Source organism: Pleurodeles waltl, chromosome 7 (genome assembly GCF_031143425.1).
Source record: "Pleurodeles waltl isolate 20211129_DDA chromosome 7, aPleWal1.hap1.20221129, whole genome shotgun sequence".
NCBI lineage: Eukaryota > Metazoa > Chordata > Amphibia > Caudata > Salamandridae > Pleurodeles > Pleurodeles waltl.
In genome coordinates this window covers 1,061,069,547-1,061,088,523 of record NC_090446.1, presented here as the reverse complement: position 1 = coordinate 1,061,088,523, position 18,977 = coordinate 1,061,069,547, and the positions used below count along the sequence as shown (strand labels likewise).

Sequence of the window (18,977 nt, the reverse complement as noted above, 5' to 3'; positions counted from 1 at the left end):
CAGCCGCTGCGCGACAGAGTTAGCGACCCTTGACCCAAGGGTAGGTCGCTCCCCCTGCTGCTGCAGCTCCACCAGCCCAGGCTCCTGAGACCTCCTAGCAAGCCCAGCGAATTCACAGTAAGTACCCCGCCCCCCCCCACCGCCCAGCCCCTCGCCCTGCCCCGCGCTACTCACCTCCTCTCCTGCTTCTCTTCATCTCTAATCTTCCTCTGTGCTCTTCTGTATTCTTCATCTGTACTCTTCTTTATTCCCTGCTCCCCGTCTTCTGTCTTCATCTGTGTTCTTCTCCTGTGTGCTTCTTTCTCTCTCCTCTGCAACGCGACCTGCGTGTGCTTTCTTCTTCCGTGTCCCTCTTCTTGGCTCTTCTTTCTGCTGCTCGTCGCTCCTCTTCTTCTTTACCTTCTTCTGTGATCTTCTCTCTTCTGCTCTTCTGCTCCTCTTCTTCTTTACCTTCTTCGGTGATCTTCTCTCTTCTGATCTTCCGCTCCTCTTCTTCTTTACCTTCTTCTGTGATCTTCTCTCTTCTGCTCTTCTCTTCTGCTCCTCTTCTTCTTTCACCTTCTTCTTGGATCTTCCCGCGTCTGCCCTCCTGCTCCTGACTCGTCTCTCTGACCTCCCTCACTTTGCCACCCCCTCTGTAACGCCCCTATCTACCTATCTTTCTATCTTTCTCCCTCACTCGCCACCCCCTCTGTAACGCCCCGATCTACCTATCTTTCTATCTTTCTCCCTCACTCGCCACCTCCTCTGTAACCCCCCCTATCTTCCTATCCTTTTACCCTTCTATCTCTCACCCTCACTCACCTCCACCTCTGTAACCCCCTATCTTCTATCTCTCACCCTCACTCACCTCCACCTCTGTAACCCCCCCTCCCCTATCTTCCTAACTTTCTTCCTAAACTCCCCGCCACCCTTAACCCCCTCCCCCATCTTTTCTCCCCTCTACCTGTCCCCCCTCCCTCCGCTTTCCCGCTGCCACCTCCTGCACGCCCCCGCCCCCCCCAGCTCCCATTCGTCGCCCCACTCCCGCCCCCAGCTGACCCCAAACCTCCCCCCCCCCCCCCCCCTTCTCCCTCTTATGGCGGGCGATCGTGCCGCTGGCGCGCCAAAGGCAAGCCCGTCTGCGCCCAGCGCCACGACCCCTGGCCCTCAGCACTCCCAAACCCCGCTGCACCGCTACGACCCCATCACCCTCCACGCCCTCAACCCCAGGGCGTTCCAGCACCTGCTTCCAAGCCAACCCGAAACGTACCCACGGACCCTTTGCATGTCACACCTGCAAACTTACCTTCCACCACGACCACCTCAAATGCATCCTGATCAACGCACGATCCGTCCACAAGCACGCCATTGAACTCTGGGACCTCCTGGACTCCACCGCACCAGACGTCGCCTTCATCACTGAGACCTGGATGAACGCCACCTCGGCCCCCGACATCGCCATAGCCATCCCCGAAGGCTACAAGATTTCCAGGAAAGACCGCACCAACCAAGTAGGAGGAGGAATCGCCATCGTCTACAAAGACTCCATCAACGTCACCACCTCCACCGAAGACACCCCCCTCGCTGCCGAACACCTGCACTTCCAGATCCGCACAGACCCCAGGACCACCCTCAGAGGATCCCTCATCTACCGTCCCCCCGGACCGCGCGCCCTCTTCAGCGACTCCATCACAGACTTCATTTCCCCGCACTCCCTCGCCCCGCCGGACTACATCCTCCTCGGCGACCTCAACTTCCATCTGGAACAGAACAACGACCCCAACACCACCGCCCTGCTCGACAACCTCGACAACCTCGGCCTCAAGCAACTGCTGAATACCCCCACCCACATCGCTGGACACACGCTCGACCCCATCTTCTCCGCCAGCAAACACGTATCCTTCAGCCACGCCTCCGCTCTACACTGGACCGACCACAGATGTGTCCACTTCACCTTCCGACGCGAGACTAGCCACCTCCACACACAACCCATCCCACGTCGACAGTGGAACAAAATCCCCGAAGAACAGCTTCTCTCCACTCTCATCGACAACCAACCCACCTTCTCCGCCGACCCCAACGACGCAGCCCTGAGCCTCACGAACTGGATCACCAACTGTGCAGACAACCTCACTCCCCTCAGGCGCCCTCCAAGACAATCCAACACCAAAAAACCTCTCTGGTTCTCTGACACCCTTAAGGTATCAAAGAAAACTTGTTGCATCCTCGAGAAAGCCTGGCGTTAGGACCACACCGCAGACAACATGACTGCCCTCAAGAACGCTACCCGCGAACACCATCACCTGATCCGCGCAGCCAAAGGGAATTTCTTCACAGACAGACTGGACAAAAACAGCCATAACAGCAGAGACCTCTTCAACATCGTAAAAGAGCTCTCCAACGCCATCACGCCCTCACAAGACCTTTGCAACTCCCTCGCCACCTTCTTCCATCGTAAGATTACTGACCTACACGACAGCTTCGGACACCAGACCCAGCCGACCACCACAGAACCCACACCCCCAGCCATCACCCGCAACGCCTGGACCCACATCAACACAGAAGAGACCAAAGCCACCATGAACTCCATCCACTCCGGTGCCCCCTCGGACCCCTGCCCACACTTCATCTTCAATAAAGCCGACAACATCATCGCCCCGCACCTCCAGACCATCATCAACACCTCGTTTTCGTCTGCTACCTTCCCCGAGAGCTGGAAACACGCTGAAGTCAACGCCCTACTGAAGAAACCTACGGCTGACCCAAGCGACCTGAAGAACTTCTGCCCCATCTCGCTCCTCCCCTTCCCTGCCAAAGTCATAGAGAAGACGTCAACAAGCAGCTTACCAACTTCCTTGAAGACAACAACCTTCTCGACCCCTCTCAGTCTGGATTCCGAGCCAACCACAGCACAGAAACCGCCCTCCTCTCAGTCACAGACGACATCAGAACCCTGATGGACAGCGGAGAAACAGTCGCCCTCATCCTCCTCGACCTCTCGGCTGCCTTCGACACCGTCTGTCACCGCACCCTAATAACCCGCCTCCGCTCCACCGGGATCCAAGGCCAGGCCCTGGACTGGATCGCTTCCTTCCTCTCCAACTGCTCCCAAAGAGTCTACCTTCCACCTTTTCGCTCAGACCCCACCAAGATCATTTGTGGCGTCCCACAAGGCTCCTCGCTCAGCCCGACACTCTTCAATGTCTACATGAGCCCCCTCGCCGACATCGTACGCAAACACAGCATCATCATCACCTCCTACGCCGACGACACTCAACTGATACTTTCCCTCACCAAGGACCCCACCAGCGCCAAGACCAACCTGCAAGATGGAATGAAGGACGTTGGAGATTGGATGAAACTCGGCCGTCGGAAACTGAACTCAGACAAAACCGAAGTCCTCATCCTCGGTAACACCCCGACCGCATGGGACGACTCCTGGTGGCCCACAGCCCTGGGCACCGCACCGACCCCCTCAGACCATGCACGCAACCTCTGCTTCATCTTGGACCCTCTTCTTACCATGACCAAACAAGTCAACGCCGTATCATCCTCCTGCTTCCTCACCCTCCGCATGCTCCGAAAGATCTTCCGCTGGATCCCCACCGACACCAGAAACACCGTGACCCACGCCCTCGTCACGAGCCGCCTGGACTACGGCAACACCCTTTACGCTGGAACCACCGCTAAACTCCAGAAACGTCTGCAACGAATTCAAAACGCCTCCGCCCGCCTCATCCTCAACATACCCTGCAACAACCATATCTCCGCACACCTGAGACACCTGCACTGGCTTCCCGTCAGCAAAAGGATCACCTTCCGTATCCTCACCCACGCACACAAAGCCCTCCACAACAAGGGACCAGAATACCTCAACCGTCGCCTCAGCTTCTACTCTCCCACCCGTCTTCTCCGCTCCACCAGCCTCGCTCTCGCCGCCGTCCCTCGCATCCGGCGGCCAAGACTTGGAACACCCTCCCCACCATCCTCAGGACCACCCAGGACCACTCTGCATTCCGGAGACTTCTCCAGACCTGGCTCTTCGAGCAGCAGTAACCCCCTCCCCCTAGCGCCTTGAGACCCGCACGGGTGAGTAGAGCGCTTTATAAATGTTAATGATTTGATTTGAACGCAGTCCATCTAGCGCGAAAAGCCTGTTGTTCATTCCCAAATTCCTGCTTGTTCAGACTGACAGTGGCCACCGTGTACTACCTCAACAAGCAGGGAGGTGCGAGATCCAGAACTCTATCACACGAGGTACAGGCAATCTGGAAATTAATCACATCCAGGGATCTAATGATCACTGCAACTCACCTCCCAGGTGTACAAAATTAGCAGGCAGACTCAGCAGGATTCTGTAAGAAAACCACAAGTGGGTCTTGAATGACGTTGTTGTTCACAACATCTTTCATCTGTGCGGCACACCGGTCATTGACCTGTTTGCCACCGCAGAAAACAAAAAATGCACAAGCTTTGCCTCAAGATACTACCAACGAGGGATGCTGGGGAATGTCCTATGGATCGACAAATTTCTTTTTGCTTTTCCAACAATTCCCTTGATTCCATCAGTCCTCATCAAGCTATCCCATTCGAGAGCCAAGTTGATACTGATAGCTCTGGAGTGGCCACATCAATGGTGGTTCACGGACTTCCTTCACAGGCCCATCCATCCACATTGCTAGCTGCCATGTAAAAGAGACCGTCAAACGAAGTTTGGAGGCCAGATGCTTTACCCAAATCTCTCCTCATTGATTTTGGTGGAATGGCTCCTGAGCTAGTACAGTACGGGCATTTGAATCTGCCACAGGACTGCTTTTAGATCCTAAAAGAGGCTAGATGGCCTTCAATGCGTTCCGCACATGCCTTCAAGTGGAAGAGATTTTGCATTTGGTGTTCCTCTAAGAACGCTCACCCTACATCTTGCCAGGAAGATGACATTCTTCCATACTTACCCCATCTGTCTAAATTTGTCTTGCAATTCTCCTCTATAAAGGTTGACCTGGCTACAGAAAATGTCCTTCACAAACCTCTTTTTTTTTTTTTTAAATCCCCATCATTAAGGATTTTCTAGAAGGTTTGAAAAAGGTTTTCCCTCCCATTAGGCGTCCTTCACCTCCCTGGGAGCTTAACATTGTACTCCTCTCGTCTTATGCTGGATCCCTTTGAGCCTATTCACAAAGCCTCCCTGCAGCACCTCTCTTGGAAGACAGCTTTCCATGTAGCAATAACATGAGTTTGCAGGGTAAGCAAGATCCAAGCACTTTGTTCTTACTAACCATACACAGTCTTCAATTCTAGCAAAGTGGTTATGAGAACGCACCCAAAATGTCTCCCTAAGGTTATCTCAGATTTTCATGTTAATCAAACCATCACTGTCAACATTGTTTCAGAATCCCTCTACTCCAGGTGAATGATCTCTTAATTCCCTGGATGTGAGGAGAGTTTTGAAATTCTACCTCAATAGGACACAACTTCTGCAGATCAAACCAATTGTTTATGGTCCAGGCCCTTTTTTTTTTTTTTGATAACCAACTTTATTGATTTGTATATATAACAGCGTGTCAGCTGCAGGGCAGCATATTTCAATATCGCATTCAAGTGCACATTTATTGGTTAACAGACCCATTTGATACATGGACCAAATAAAGTAGTTTTGTTCATGCAGCCCAGATCTTGTATTTACCCACACACCCTCTTGCTTGATGTACCTTGGGGGGAGGAGAGGGAAGGGAGGGACTTGGAAGCTCATCTTCCGGCAATGTCTCTCTTCGGTATAAACAAGGCTGTGCCCAGAAGTGTTTGAATCGCTCTGGAGCCTCCAATGCCCTCCATCAGCCCCAGCAGGACCATTTTGGGAGAGGGTTCCATGGTGAGGTTCAACAGTGGAGAGTTCATTTAGGATTTGTTTCCAGTATCTCTGAATATTGGAGCAGGACCAAGCTACATGGATAAAGTCAGCCGGTGAGTAGCGACATCTGTTTCATTGAGGGTTCGGCCTGATCCCGGTGCGATAAAGCCTAGCTAGGGTTAGATAGGCACAATCTAGGTAGTACATTTGCACCGTTTGCAGTCTGGCAGAGATTGCAATGACTTGTGGCGCCATCAGTGTGTACTGCCAGTCCTCATCGTCTAGTGGGCCGGCCCAGGTTTCCCAGTGAGACTGTAGGGTTTGGAGAGAGGGAGAGGAGTTCAATGCAAGGGAACTGTCAATCTGTGAAATCAGCTGTCTCACAGAGCCCCCATCATTACCTTGGCCTCCATAGGGCTAAATTCAGGCATAAGGGTGTGATTTCTAACATGTGCTCTGAGTACTTGTCTCAGTTGTAAAAACTTGTGAAACTGTCCGGATCAGTGCATATGTTTCTTGGAGTTTTTGAAAAGACGTCATGTGTGTGCCCTCCCAAACATCTCCTACCACCGTGAAGCCTATGGCATCCCATCGCGAAAGGCCCTCCCGGTTTGCAACTTCCCTGGCATGGGGGGGGTATGCTGAGTGAACCAGCCCCACCATCCTGCCAGTCTGAGCCGCCTGCCAACCATGCAGGACCTGGCTGGTGACTTCTGGTGTGGTCCTGGGGATGAGACTTCCATAGAGCATATCAGTAAGATGGGAGAACCCCATTGCGGAGAGTTTTAGGTAGTAGGCTGGGTCATCCCATCCCCCATTAAGCCATTCATTAACGGTGAGTAGCCGAGTGGCTAGGTAATAGGAATACAGATAAGACATAGCTAGACCATCATCGTATATGTGCTGCACTGGCAGGGTTCCCAAGGTAGGCACTTCTGCCTTTGCCATATCAAGGAGCAAGCCATTGCGTTCCTCTCCTGGAACCAGTGGCGAGAGAGCTGGAGGTGAAGATTTCGAAGGATTTAGAGGAAGCGGGCAGAATGAGCATTTTATAGAGTGCTATGCCGCCCATAATGTTTAGTGGCAGTATCTGCCATTTTCCCAGGTCCACTTTCACTCTGCTGTTAAGAGGGGCAAGGTGGAGGGACCAAGTCAGTCAAGTGCCACTTTCATGCTGAGGTAAGTAAAGCTTAAACGTCGGATGGGAATGTGCGATTGCCAGTCGACTAGGTCACGGGACCCCAAAAACGGGACCAGGAGAGATCTCTTGTAGTTCATCCAGAGGCCTCTCCAAATATGCGCAGCAGTTGGAGACACCTGGGTCCGCTCGCCCCTGACTGCGACAGGTAGAACAGCACATCATCGGCATAAAGCGCAATGTAGTCCTCCTCTCCTCCTGCCCATTGCCAGCCTTCTAGGAAGGCTCTCGGCAAATCATTTTGCATGAATGGTTCTGTGGCTAGGGCAAAGAGGAGATGGGACAGGGGCCGGCCCTGCCTTGTGCCCCTCACAATGGGAAAGACCTCTGAAAGCATCCCATTTACTAGGACACGGGCTGTCAGTGTTTAGTATAATAGTTGGTACATGTGTCAAAATGGGCGCCCCAGGCCTGCTTTCCGAAGGACGAGGTCCAGGTAGCCCCAGTCCACTCTGTGGAATGCTTTTTTTAAATCGATTAATAAAAGGGCCAGTGGGGAGCGGAGCGTGTGCCTATGTGCCAGAGCGACATGTAGCCTTCGCAGCATATGTCTAGTGCTGCGGGTTGGCATGAAACAACGTTGATCGGGATGAATCAGGTGACGTAGAACTGTCTTTAGATGAGTGGCTAGTATGTTGGTGTAGATTTAAATTTCACTATTAGCAATATTGGCAGATAGTCTGCGCAGGATATGGAGGGCGGCTTGGACTTAGGAAGTACTGCATAGTGGCCTGATCTAAGTCATGAAGGTGTCCCACTCCAGAGCCTCTTTGTAGAGACCATGGAGCTGAGGCAGCAGTATGTCTCAAAATTTAGCATAGTATTCTGCGGTCTCAATTTTGTGATGGCTTCCCCGATTTCTGCTTTGGCTATGGGGTCGTCAAGACTGTTACTGATGGAGGTTGTTAGAGTCAGCATATCTATTTCATTGAGCAGTGGCATCTGTTGTTCAGTGGTGGGTGTAGGAAAGTGCCACTGTTGACCTGGTTACCCCTCCTCCTTACTTTTTGCCTGATTAAAAGTGTGCTGGAATCCTGCTAACCAGGCCCCAGCACCAGTGTTCTTTTCCAAAATCTGTACCTTTGTTTTCACAACTTTCACACCCATGGCGCACAGTAAAGTCCTTGTAAAAGGTACCTGTGGTATCAAGGGCCCTGTGACTAGGAAAAGTCCCCAAGGGCTGCAGCATGTATTAAGCCACCTTGGGGGACCCCCACCAAGCACATGTACACTGCCCTTGCAGCTTGTGAGTGCTAGTGGGGAGGAAAAGGCAAAGTCAACATGGCACCCTTCTCAGCGTGCTATGCCCACAAACCACTGCCTGTGGCATAGGTAAGTCCCTTCTCTAGCAGGCCTTACAGCCCTAAGGCAGGGTGCACTATACCACAGGTGAGGGCATAGTTGCATGAGCAATATACCCCTGCAGGTTTTAAGTCCACTCTTAGGCATTGCAAGTGCAGTGTAGCCATATTGAGTATATGGTCCTGGAGTTTGTCATTACAAACTCCACAGCTCCATAATGGCTTCACTGAAGTCTGGTAAGTTTGGTATCAAACTTCTCAGCACAGTAATCCCCCCTCCCCCACTGATGCCAGTGTGGGATTTTTTGAGAAATGCACCCAGTGGGCATCTTAGAGATGTTAGCCAAACTGCTAGTGTAGGACAGACCGGTCTGTGCCATCCTACCACTTTCAGACGAGTTTCTGACCACATGGGGTGAGAGCCTTTGTGCTCTCTGTGGTTGGAAACAAAACCTATCTTGGGTCACACCTCCCCTCCCCCTCCCCCTTGCAGGAACTGTAAGACCTGGTGGTGAGCCTCAAAGGCTCAGGCCTCTGGTTACACTCCAGCTAGTGGAGTTGCCTGCCCCCTGGACAAAGTACCACTTTTGGCAGCAAATCCAGCTGGAAAATTGGGGAAAACAGGGAGGAGTGACCACCCCAGCTAGGACCACCCCCTAAGTTGTCCAGAGCTGAGGTGACCCCCTCCCTGCAGAATCCTCTTGGTTTGGAGGACCGGGACCAATAGGGTTAGGTTTGTGCTCACAAAAAGGATGTATCCACCCTTGGTGACAGTAGCCATTGCTACTGCCCTCTGACCCCTGAAATGCCCCTAAATCCAGGATTTAAGGGCCTACCCTAAATCCAGGATTTAAGGGCCTACCCTAAATCCAGGATTTAAGGGCCTACCCTAAATCCAGGATTTAAGGGCCTCACTGAACCCAGCCCACCATATTCCTGGGCACCTGACAAGAAAGAAGAACCGCTAAGCTGAACCCGCAGCAGAGAAGGAGGAAGACACAAACTGACTTGGCCCCAGCCTTACCGGTCTGTCTCCTGCTTCAAAGAACCTTCAAAATGAGGGTGACGCATCCTGTGGGACCAGTGACCTCTGTCAAGCTCCAGAGGACGGCCCTGCACACTAAAGGACCATGAACTCCAGTGGACAGCTGCCCTGTCCAAGAAGAAAGTACAACCAAAGGACTCCAGAGCCTCCCAGGATCCGTGAGCCCTGACCACCCTGCACCCAACGCCTGAGGCCAGTGACCAGGTGTTCCAACCAGCTAGAGACTCCCCCAGGCGATTGTGAGCAGGTGCCCACCCTGGGTTGATCTCTCCACCCCTCCACGATGACGCCTGCAGAGGGGAATCCCGAGGCCCCCCCACCCGACTGCAAAACTCCAGGTGAAGATATCAGACGCCTAAAAGACCACTGCACCTACAGCCCCCAGGCATTGGAGAACCTGACCTCCGGTGCAGCTACATTTACCATACATTACTGCCTGGATTCTGATGCCATAGCAAATCTATTTGCTTAAACTAATCAAAGAAACCTCTGTCCTCTCCACTGCCTTAAGTAGGGATGGGCTTGCTACTCTGTTCTGTGCTTATTTATGCTCTGTGCTTATTTATGCTCTGTTATTGTTCCACCCTCTTTTGCATCATTCCAAGAAGGATCAAATGGCTGCTCCATCTGGATTTGGGCATAACTCTGTTTCTACTTTGAAAAGAATTGAGAACATCAGCTTTTCCTTGACAACACTAGTGCCAAGAATGCACAGCAGTACAGAAGCAGATTGTTTCCCGCTGTATAAACCTCTCCATCAAAATCAGACATGCCCTTGCCAAGACTGAGCTGCCTGTTGACATAAGGGCCCATTCCAAAATGGCAAAGACCTTTTTAGCATTACCGTGTGGTGTCTGCTGGGCTGTGACCTGGGCTTCAGTCAATACCTTTGCCTGGCATTTGTGTCTAGACTCTTAACCCTACGTGGATGGCCATTTTGCCAAACCTGTGTTGTAAGACTTCAGTGTTTGGTCAGCTCCTCAAAGCCATATTCTTGGGAGTACTGTTTTGAGTCAAAATATTGATTTGGGGTGAGAAATCTACAGATAGAACCATTTATCAAAAGAACAAATTCATTCTAATGATATTTCTAATGGATACCTAATATATTTGCCCATACCTCACCAGCATTAATACCGTCCATATCTGAACAGTAGGGCTTGCCTGTTCAGCAGTAGGCTGAACAAGTTTTTCTGCACTGCATTCCTTTTCATTTGCTAGTCTCAATTCTGCCTTCAAGGATGTGGGACAAAAAGAACACTTGCCAACATGCCTAATGTTGTTCTATATGCCTCCGTGATGTCATGTTCAGGGAGCTGCAGGAGGAAGCCTGCTCCACTCTGGTGCCTAAGAGATTCAAAAGGTAATAAATTTGCAGGTGTTGACCAGAACGGTCACTACACATTAAGTAACTTGTTCCTAATCATTCAATGTACATTATAGTGAGTAGAATAAAGACAAATCAATCCTGTATAAATCTGCACTACAAACACAAATGACAGTATGGCTATTAATATAATATCAGTGTCAGACTTTTGTTGCCAAAGAATTAAAATTGATGAAATTTTGCTTCCGCTTATCCCATGGGATGAATCCCAATAAAGCGCAAGCTTAATAAGGACATAGTGATGATGAAACATATAATCAGAAAGCAAGAACTCCAGTATCAAACGTGAAAAGACAAGCAAATAATCACACATGTGTCTGATTTAGAATCCAACAACTGTTAGCTTTACTAGTGTAGCCTATTTTTAGACATGAAATGCGATGCTTCCATAGATTGCGTGACCCCCAGATATCTTGTGTAACTTTTAATATTACTGGGTAGTACAAGGTGTTTATTATTCAGTTCTTCATATTTACTGCAACATCAGTGAGTAACAAACTTATGCATGGCATCAATGTCAGTGACAAGGTCATATTATCTCACCAGTGAGGTAACCAATAGTCTCATTGGTGATATCAGTAAAGTGTGAGGTTATGGAAATGCATTGTGTAGGAAGTTGGCTCTGTATGTACTATTTCAAAGTAAGAAATAGTGTGCACAGAGTCCAAGGGTTCCCCTTAGAGGTAAGATAGTGGCAAAAAGATAATTCTAATGCTCTATTTTGTGGTAGTGTGGTCGAGCAGTAGGCTTATCAGAGGGTAGTGTTAAGCATTTGTTGTACACACACAGGCAATAAATGAGGAACACACACTCAAAGACTTACTCCAGGCCAATAGGTTTTTATATAGAAAAATAACTTTTCTTAGTTTATTTTAAGAACCACAGGTTCAAGATTTACAAGTATTACTTCAAATGAAAGGTATTTCACACAGGTATTCTAGGAACTTTCAATAATCACAATAGCATGTACAGTTCTGACAAAAATGGCAATAAGCTATTTTAAAAGTGGACACTGCAAAAATCAACAGTTCCTGGGGGAGGTAAGTAAATGTTAAGTTCACAGGTAAGTAAAACACTTACAGGGTTCAAAGTTGGGTCCAAGGTAGCCCACCGTTGGGGGTTCAAGGCAATCCCAAAGTTACCACACCAGCAGCTCAGGGCCGGTCAGGTGCAGAGGTCGAAGTGGTGCCCAAAACACATAGGCTTCAATGGAAATAGGGGTGCCCCGGTTCTAGTCTGCCAGTAGGTAAATACCTGCGTCCTCGGAGGGCAGACCATGGGGGTTTTGTAGGGCATCGGGGGGGGGGGGGGTGGGGGGGGGGGGGGGACACAAGCAGGCACAGAAAGTACACCCTCAGCTGCACAGGGGCGGCCGGGTGCACCGTGCAAACAGTCATTGGGTTTCCTATAGGAATCAATGGGGAGACCCGGGGGTCTCTTCAGCGATGCGGGGAGGGCTCCTCGGGGTAGCCACTACCTGGGCTAGGCAGAGGGGCGTCTGGGGGTCGCTCCTGCACTGGAGTTCGGTTCCTTCAGGTCCTGGGGGCTGCGGGTGCAGTGCGTGTTCCAGGTGTCGGGTTCCTTGAAGCAGGCAATCGCGATCAGGGGGAGCCTCTGGATTTCCTCTGTAGGCATCGCTGTGGGGGACCAGGGGGGTCAACTCTGCCTTCTCACGGGCTCGCAGTCGCCGGGGAGTCCTCCCTGTAGAGTTAATTTTCCACAGGTCGAGCCAGGGGCATCGGGTGCAGAGTGGAAAGTCTCATGCTTCCGGCAGGAAACGTGTGGTCTTTAAAGTTGCTTCTTTGTTGCAGAAAGTTGCAGATGGTTGAACAGAGCTGCTGTTCATGGGAGTTTCTTAGTCCTTTGGGTGCAGGGCAGTCCTCTGAGGCTGGTCCCTGTTGGATGCGTCGCTGTTGCAGTTTTCGTCAAAGTAGGGAGACAGGCCGGTGGGGCTGGGGCCAAATCAGTTGTTGTCTCCGTCTTTACTGCAGGGCTTCAGGTCAGCAGTCCTTCTTCTTCTTCTTTAGGTTGCAGGAATCTATCTTGCTCTGTTCTGGGAGCCCCTAAATACTGAATTTGGGAGGGCAGTAGCCAATGGCCACTGTCCTTGAGGGTGGCTACACCCTCTTTGTGCCTCCTCCCTGTGGGGAGGGGGGCACATCCCTAATCCTATTGGGGGAATCCTCCTTCTACAAGATGGAGGATTTCTAAAAGTAAGTCTCGCCTCAGCTCAGGACACCTTAGGGGCTGTCCTGACTGGGGGGGGGGACTCCTCTTTGTTTTTCTCGTTATCTCCTTGTAGGAAGTTGGCTCTGTATGCACTATTTCAAAGTAAGGAATAGTATGCACAGAGTCCAAGGGTTCCCCTTAGAGGTAAGATAGTGGCAAAAAGAGATAATACTAATGCTCTATTTTGTGGTAGTGTGGTCGAGCAGTAGGCTTATCAAAGGAGTAGTGTTAAGCATTTGTTGTACATACACACAGGCAATAAATAAGGAACACACACTCTGAGACAATTCCAGGCCAATAGGTTTTGTTATAGAAAAATGTATTTTCTTAGTTTATTTTAAGAACCACACGTTCACATTCAACATGTAATATCTCATTTGAAAGGTATTGCAGGTAAGTACTTTAGGAACTTTGAATAATCACAGTAGCATATATACTTTTTACATAAAACACAATAAGCTGTTTTAAAAGTGGACACAGTGCAATTTTCACAGTTCCTGGGGGAGGTAAAGTAATGTTAGTTTTTGCAGGTAAGTAAACCACCTACGGGGTTAAGATTGGGGTCCAAGGTAGCCCACCGTTGGGGGTTCAGAGCAACCCCAAAGTCACCACACCAGCAGCTCAGGGCCGGTCAGGTGCAGATTTCAAAGTGGTGCCCAAAACGCATAGGCTTCAATGGAGAGAAGGGGGTTCCCCGGTTCCAGTCTGCCAGCAGGTAAGTACCCGCGTCTTCGGAGGGCAGACCATGGGGGTTTTGTAGGGCACCGGGGGGGACACAAGTCCACACAGAAAGTACACCCTCAGCAGCGCGGGGGCGGCCGGGTGCAGTGTGCAAATAAGCGTCAGGTTCGCAATGTAAATCAATGGGAGACCAAGGGGTCTCTTCAGCGGTGCAGGCAAAGGGGGGGGCTCCTCGGGGTAGCCACCACTTGGGAGAGGGCCTCCTGGGGGTCACTCCTGCACTGAAGTTCCGATCCTTCAGGTGCTGGGGGCTGCGGGTGCAGGGTCTTTTCCAGCCGTCGGGATTTTAGAGTCATGCAGTCGTGGTCAGGGGGAGCCTCGGGATTCCCTCTGTAGGAGTCGCTGTGGGGGCTCAGGGGGGACAACTTTGGTTACTCACAGTCTCGGAGTCGCCGGAGAGTCCTCCCTGCGGTGTTTTTTCTCCACCAGTCGAGTCGGGATCGCCGGGTGCAGTGTTGCAAGTCTCGCGCTTCTTGCGGGGATTGCAGGGGTCTTTAAATCTGCTCCTCTGTAACAAAGTTGCAGTCTTTTTGGAGCAGGTCCACTGTCCTCGGGAGTTTCTTGTTCCTCTTGAAGCAGGGCAGTCCTCTGAGGATTCAGAGGTCGCTGGTCCTTGAGAAAGCGTTGCTGGAGCAGGTTTCATTAGAAGGCAGGAGACAGGCCGGTAGGACTGGGCCAAAGCAGTTGGTGTCTTCTTTCTTCTTCTGCAGGGGTTTTCAGCTCAGTAGTCTTCTTCTTCGGTAAGTTGCAGGAATCTGATTTCCTAGGTTCAGGGGAGCCCTTAAATACTAAATTTAAGGGCGTGTTTAGGTCTGGGTGGTTAGTAGCCAATGGCTACTAGCCCTGAGGGTGGGTACACCCTCTTTGCCCCTCTTCCCAAGGGGAGGGGGTCACATTCCTATCCCTATTGGGGGAATCCTCCATCTGCAAGATGGAGGATTTCTAAAAGTTAGTCACTTCAGCTCAGAACACCTTAGAGGCTGTCCTGACTGGCCAGTGACTCCTCCTTGTTATTCTCATTATTTCTCCTGGACTTGCCGCCAAAAGTGGGGGCTGTGTCCAGGGGGCGGGCATCTCCACTAGCTGGAGTGCCCTGGGGCATTGTAACACGAAGCTTGAGCCTTTGAAGCTCACTGCTAGGTGTTACAGTTCCTGCAGGGGGAGGTGTGAAGCACCTCCACAAAGAGCAGGCTTTGTTTCTGTCCTCAGAGAGCACAAAGGCTCTCACCGCATGGGGTCAGAAACTCATCTCTCAGCAGCAGGCTGGCACAGACCAGTCAGTCCTGCACTGAACAATTGGGTAAAATACAGGGGACATCTCTATGATGCCCTCTGTGTGCATTTTTTAATAAATCCAACACTGGCATCAGTGTGGGTTTATTATTCTGAGAAGTTTGATACTAAACTTCCCAGTATTCAGTGTAGCCATTATGGAGCTGTGGAGTTCGTGCATGACAGCCTCCCAGACCATATACTCTTATGGCTACCCTGCACTTACAATGTCTAAGGTTTTGCTTAGACACTGTAGGGGCATAGTGCTCATGCACCTATGCCCTCACCTGTGGAATAGTGCACCCTGCCTTAGGGCTGTAAGGCATGTTAGAGGGGTGACTTACCTATGCCATAGGTAGTGTGAGGTTGGCATGGCACCCTGAGGGGAGTGCCATGTCGACTTAGTCTTGTTATCCCCACCAGCACACACAAGCTGGCAAGCAGTGTGTCTGTGCTGAGTGAGGGGTCCCTAGGGTGGCATAAGACATGCTGCAGCCCTTGGAGACCTTCCCTGGCATCAGGGCCCTTGGTACAAGGGGTACCAGTTACAAGGGTCTTACCTGGGTGCCAGGGTTGTGCCAATTGTGGAGACAATGGTACATTTTAGGTGAAAGAACACTGGTGCTGGGGCCTGGTTAGCAGGGTCCCAGCACACTTCTCAGTCAAGTCAGTATCAGGCAAAAAGTGGGGGGTAACTGCAACAGGGAGCCATTTCTTTACACTCCTCCAGCCTTGTCGCCAAAAGTGGGGGCAGTGGCCGGAGGGGTGGGCATCTCCACTAGCTGGGATGCCCTGTGGTGCTGTAACAAAGGCGGGTGAGACTTTGAGGTTCACCGTCAGGTGTTACAGTTCCTGCAGGGGGAGGTGAGAAGCACCTCCACCCAGTACAGGCTTTGTTCCTGGCCACAGAGTGACACAGGCACTCTCCCCATGTGGCCAGCAACATGTCTGGTGTGTGGCAGGCTGGTAAAACTAGTCAGCCCACACTGGAAGTCGCGTATGTTTTCAGGGGGCATCTCTAAGATGCCCTCTGGTTGTATGTTACAATAAAGTGCACACTGGCATCAGTGTGCATTTATTGTGCTGAGAGGTTTGATACCAAACTTCCCAGTTTTCAGTGTAGCCATTATGGTGCTGTGGAATTCGTGTTTGACAAACTCCCAGACCATATACTCTTATGGCTACCCTGCACTTACAATGTCTAAGGTTTTGCTTAGGGGCATAGTGCTCATGCTCATATGCCCTCACCTGTGGTACAGTGCACCCTGCCTTAGGGCTGTAAGGCCTGCTAGAGGGGTGACTTACCTATGCCACAGGCAGTGTGAGGTTGGCATGGCACTCTGAGGGGAGTGCCATGGCAACTTAGTCATTTTCTCCCCACCAGAACACGCAAGCTGTAAAGCAGTGTGCATGTGCTGAGTAAGGCATCCCTAGGGTAGCATAAGACATGCTGCAGCCCTTTCCCTTGGTACCAGGGGTACCAGTTACAAGGGACTTACCTGAGTGCCAGGGTTGTGCCAATTATGGAGACAAAGGTACGGTTTAGGGAAATAGAGGGTAGCTGGTATGGGAGTCTCTTAAAAACTGCTTCTGAGGTGGTCCTATACATAGATCGGACTTCACCAGTGAGAGACAGGTAACTCAAACATATGTTGGAGGAGCAGAGTATTTAATATGTCCAAAATGGACTAACTACTGTGAAACTGTTGTGAAGATAACTATATAATTCTACCCTAAATAAGTGAAGGACTTGAGGGAAATATTTATGGAGAGGATAGCATCCTTTTTGCAAGTCTCTTAAATTCAGAGACCTCTATACAATTATTTTCCAAATCAAGTATATTACATAATGCATTCCACTATTTCAACTGAATATAACATGTTTACAGTTGTATGTTAAGGTGTTAAAACCTGCTGCAATGACATTTCTTAAACAAAGGTTGAATTTAGGGCTTTAAGCCATGATATGAAATTTGGTCTAGGTAAATGGGTTTTTAATAAAAAATAATAAAAAATAAAAAAAATCAATAATGTACACACAGGTCATCAAGTGCTGCCTCTTCCTCACAAGGCACACTTGTCTTGACTGCAGGTTGGTGATGGTGCTCCAGGGCTGGTGGTCTTGATCTCCCTGGTTTGTTTGTGTCCCCTTATCCATCAGACCTTGTAGAGCTTCCTCTTCTCACACAGCCTGTCTGGCTGCTTGGCAGATGACACGTTTTTAGAGGCTGAACCTCCCCTTCTTATATTTCTTTTCTAGACACCAAAATGAAATTAGGGTCTAGGTCTTTGAAGTTTTATGTTTGGGTTCTGCTTCTTTTTGAAGTGGGCACTTTTATCTTGCTTCACGAAAGAGGTCTGCTACTGCAGGCTCCAAAGCTGATTGTCCACAAAATAATTCATGAGTTACCAGAGTTTACACGTGGATGATAGCCACAGTGAAATCTGCATCAAAGTGTCAACACCAGACCCCCCAGCCCTGCTCTGTATGATTCTCCTATCAGCCCCATCTCCCTTCGTTATGTGTTCAGATCCCTTCCTTGTGATTCCCTGCTGAATCAAAGAGCAGTCTTTTTAAGATGTACATGAACTCTCTTCCCTCCCTCCAGTGTCCTCACCCAGCCCACAGTAATTCAACAGAACGCACCTCCGGGGTGGGGTTTTGTGGGGGAGGCATGTATCCTCACATGCATCTGGCACAGGCACCGTGCACTATTCCGCACTAAAGCTTTTCTATATTTAACCAGTGTTTGCTCTTTACAAACACACCCACCACCAGCAGATGCACTCACTATGTGCGCTGCACAACACTTCACCCTTCATGTATTGTACTCCACACAAACACTCAACTCATACTTTATTCTCCTATGCACTGCACTACATCTCATGTAATTTGTTCCACTCAGGCATACATACACCCCGCACATGTACCTACCACGCATGTACTGCATCAGCCTTGGACTGTATGCTTCCCAGGCACGCATACAACCAATAGAATACCTACTCCTGGACTATTCAGCACTCCATGTCTACCTGATGATGCCCAAGGATCAGTTACGCACACATCACCAAAACTTCTCAAATGTGAGTGAGCCTCACACATCACCAAAACTTCTAAAAGGTGAGTGAGCCTGTAGGCCTAGCTGCAGTTACACAAGGTAAAAAGGTCATATTTACTACTGATCACTACACAGTATGCTGCCACCACCATGCTCATGCTGCTCAACTCTTGGGGACATGGTATCCTTTCACCACTATGAGGGTAGCACTTTGGGCACCCCACTCCAGGTCCAGCAGACCTTAATCCATCAGATAAGCCTATGTCATGGTGCTCATAGATGATATGGGTTCGCCTATGACAAAAAAAAAATCAACATTGGAGATCCAGACCACAGTACAGTTGGGCACTCAGGGCAGGGGTACAAGTCTTTACTATGCAGAGGACTTTTCTGTCCCAACATCCTTAAAGATCTAGCCTACATGCTGTGCATAGTCTTAACAGTGTGACTCCTAGTTTTGATGATAATGGTATCTTTTCCCCTTATGCCTTCTCATCAATGTCTCAACCCTGACCTAGTTGGGGCCTATAAATATAGAGACACTTATCACGATTATACCTCCTGCAAAGGCAGAAATTAAACACCACTAATTCTCTCTAATCAGAACACCTGTCAAGTAAGATATAAGCATTGCCTCCTGTGTCGGAAGGAAGCCTTTAAACCTGATGTTCTTGTTTTAATTGTTCTCCTAAAAGACTGTTGATCTTGTTTTTTTTTTTTTTTTTTTAAATTCAAATAAAGATTCACTGTAAACCTATATTTTAAACATATTTAAAGATTACCACCTAAACCTGCCCCTAATGCTCACTGTAAATATATTTTTCCTCACATTTTAATTACATCAAATAAAGTAAGATTAGCATAAATCTGAGGGTCCCCCAAACACTAACTTAATTAGATAATCTTAATGTAACA

The 18,977-nt window shown here is 49.8% G+C and overlaps 1 protein-coding gene across 1 annotated transcript in view; it reads left to right on the top strand.

Moving 5' to 3' along the window:
* Positions 1-18,977, top strand: part of SUZ12 (SUZ12 polycomb repressive complex 2 subunit) — a 628,949-nt gene that overhangs the window by 370,651 nt on the left and 239,321 nt on the right. The window lies entirely within an intron of this gene.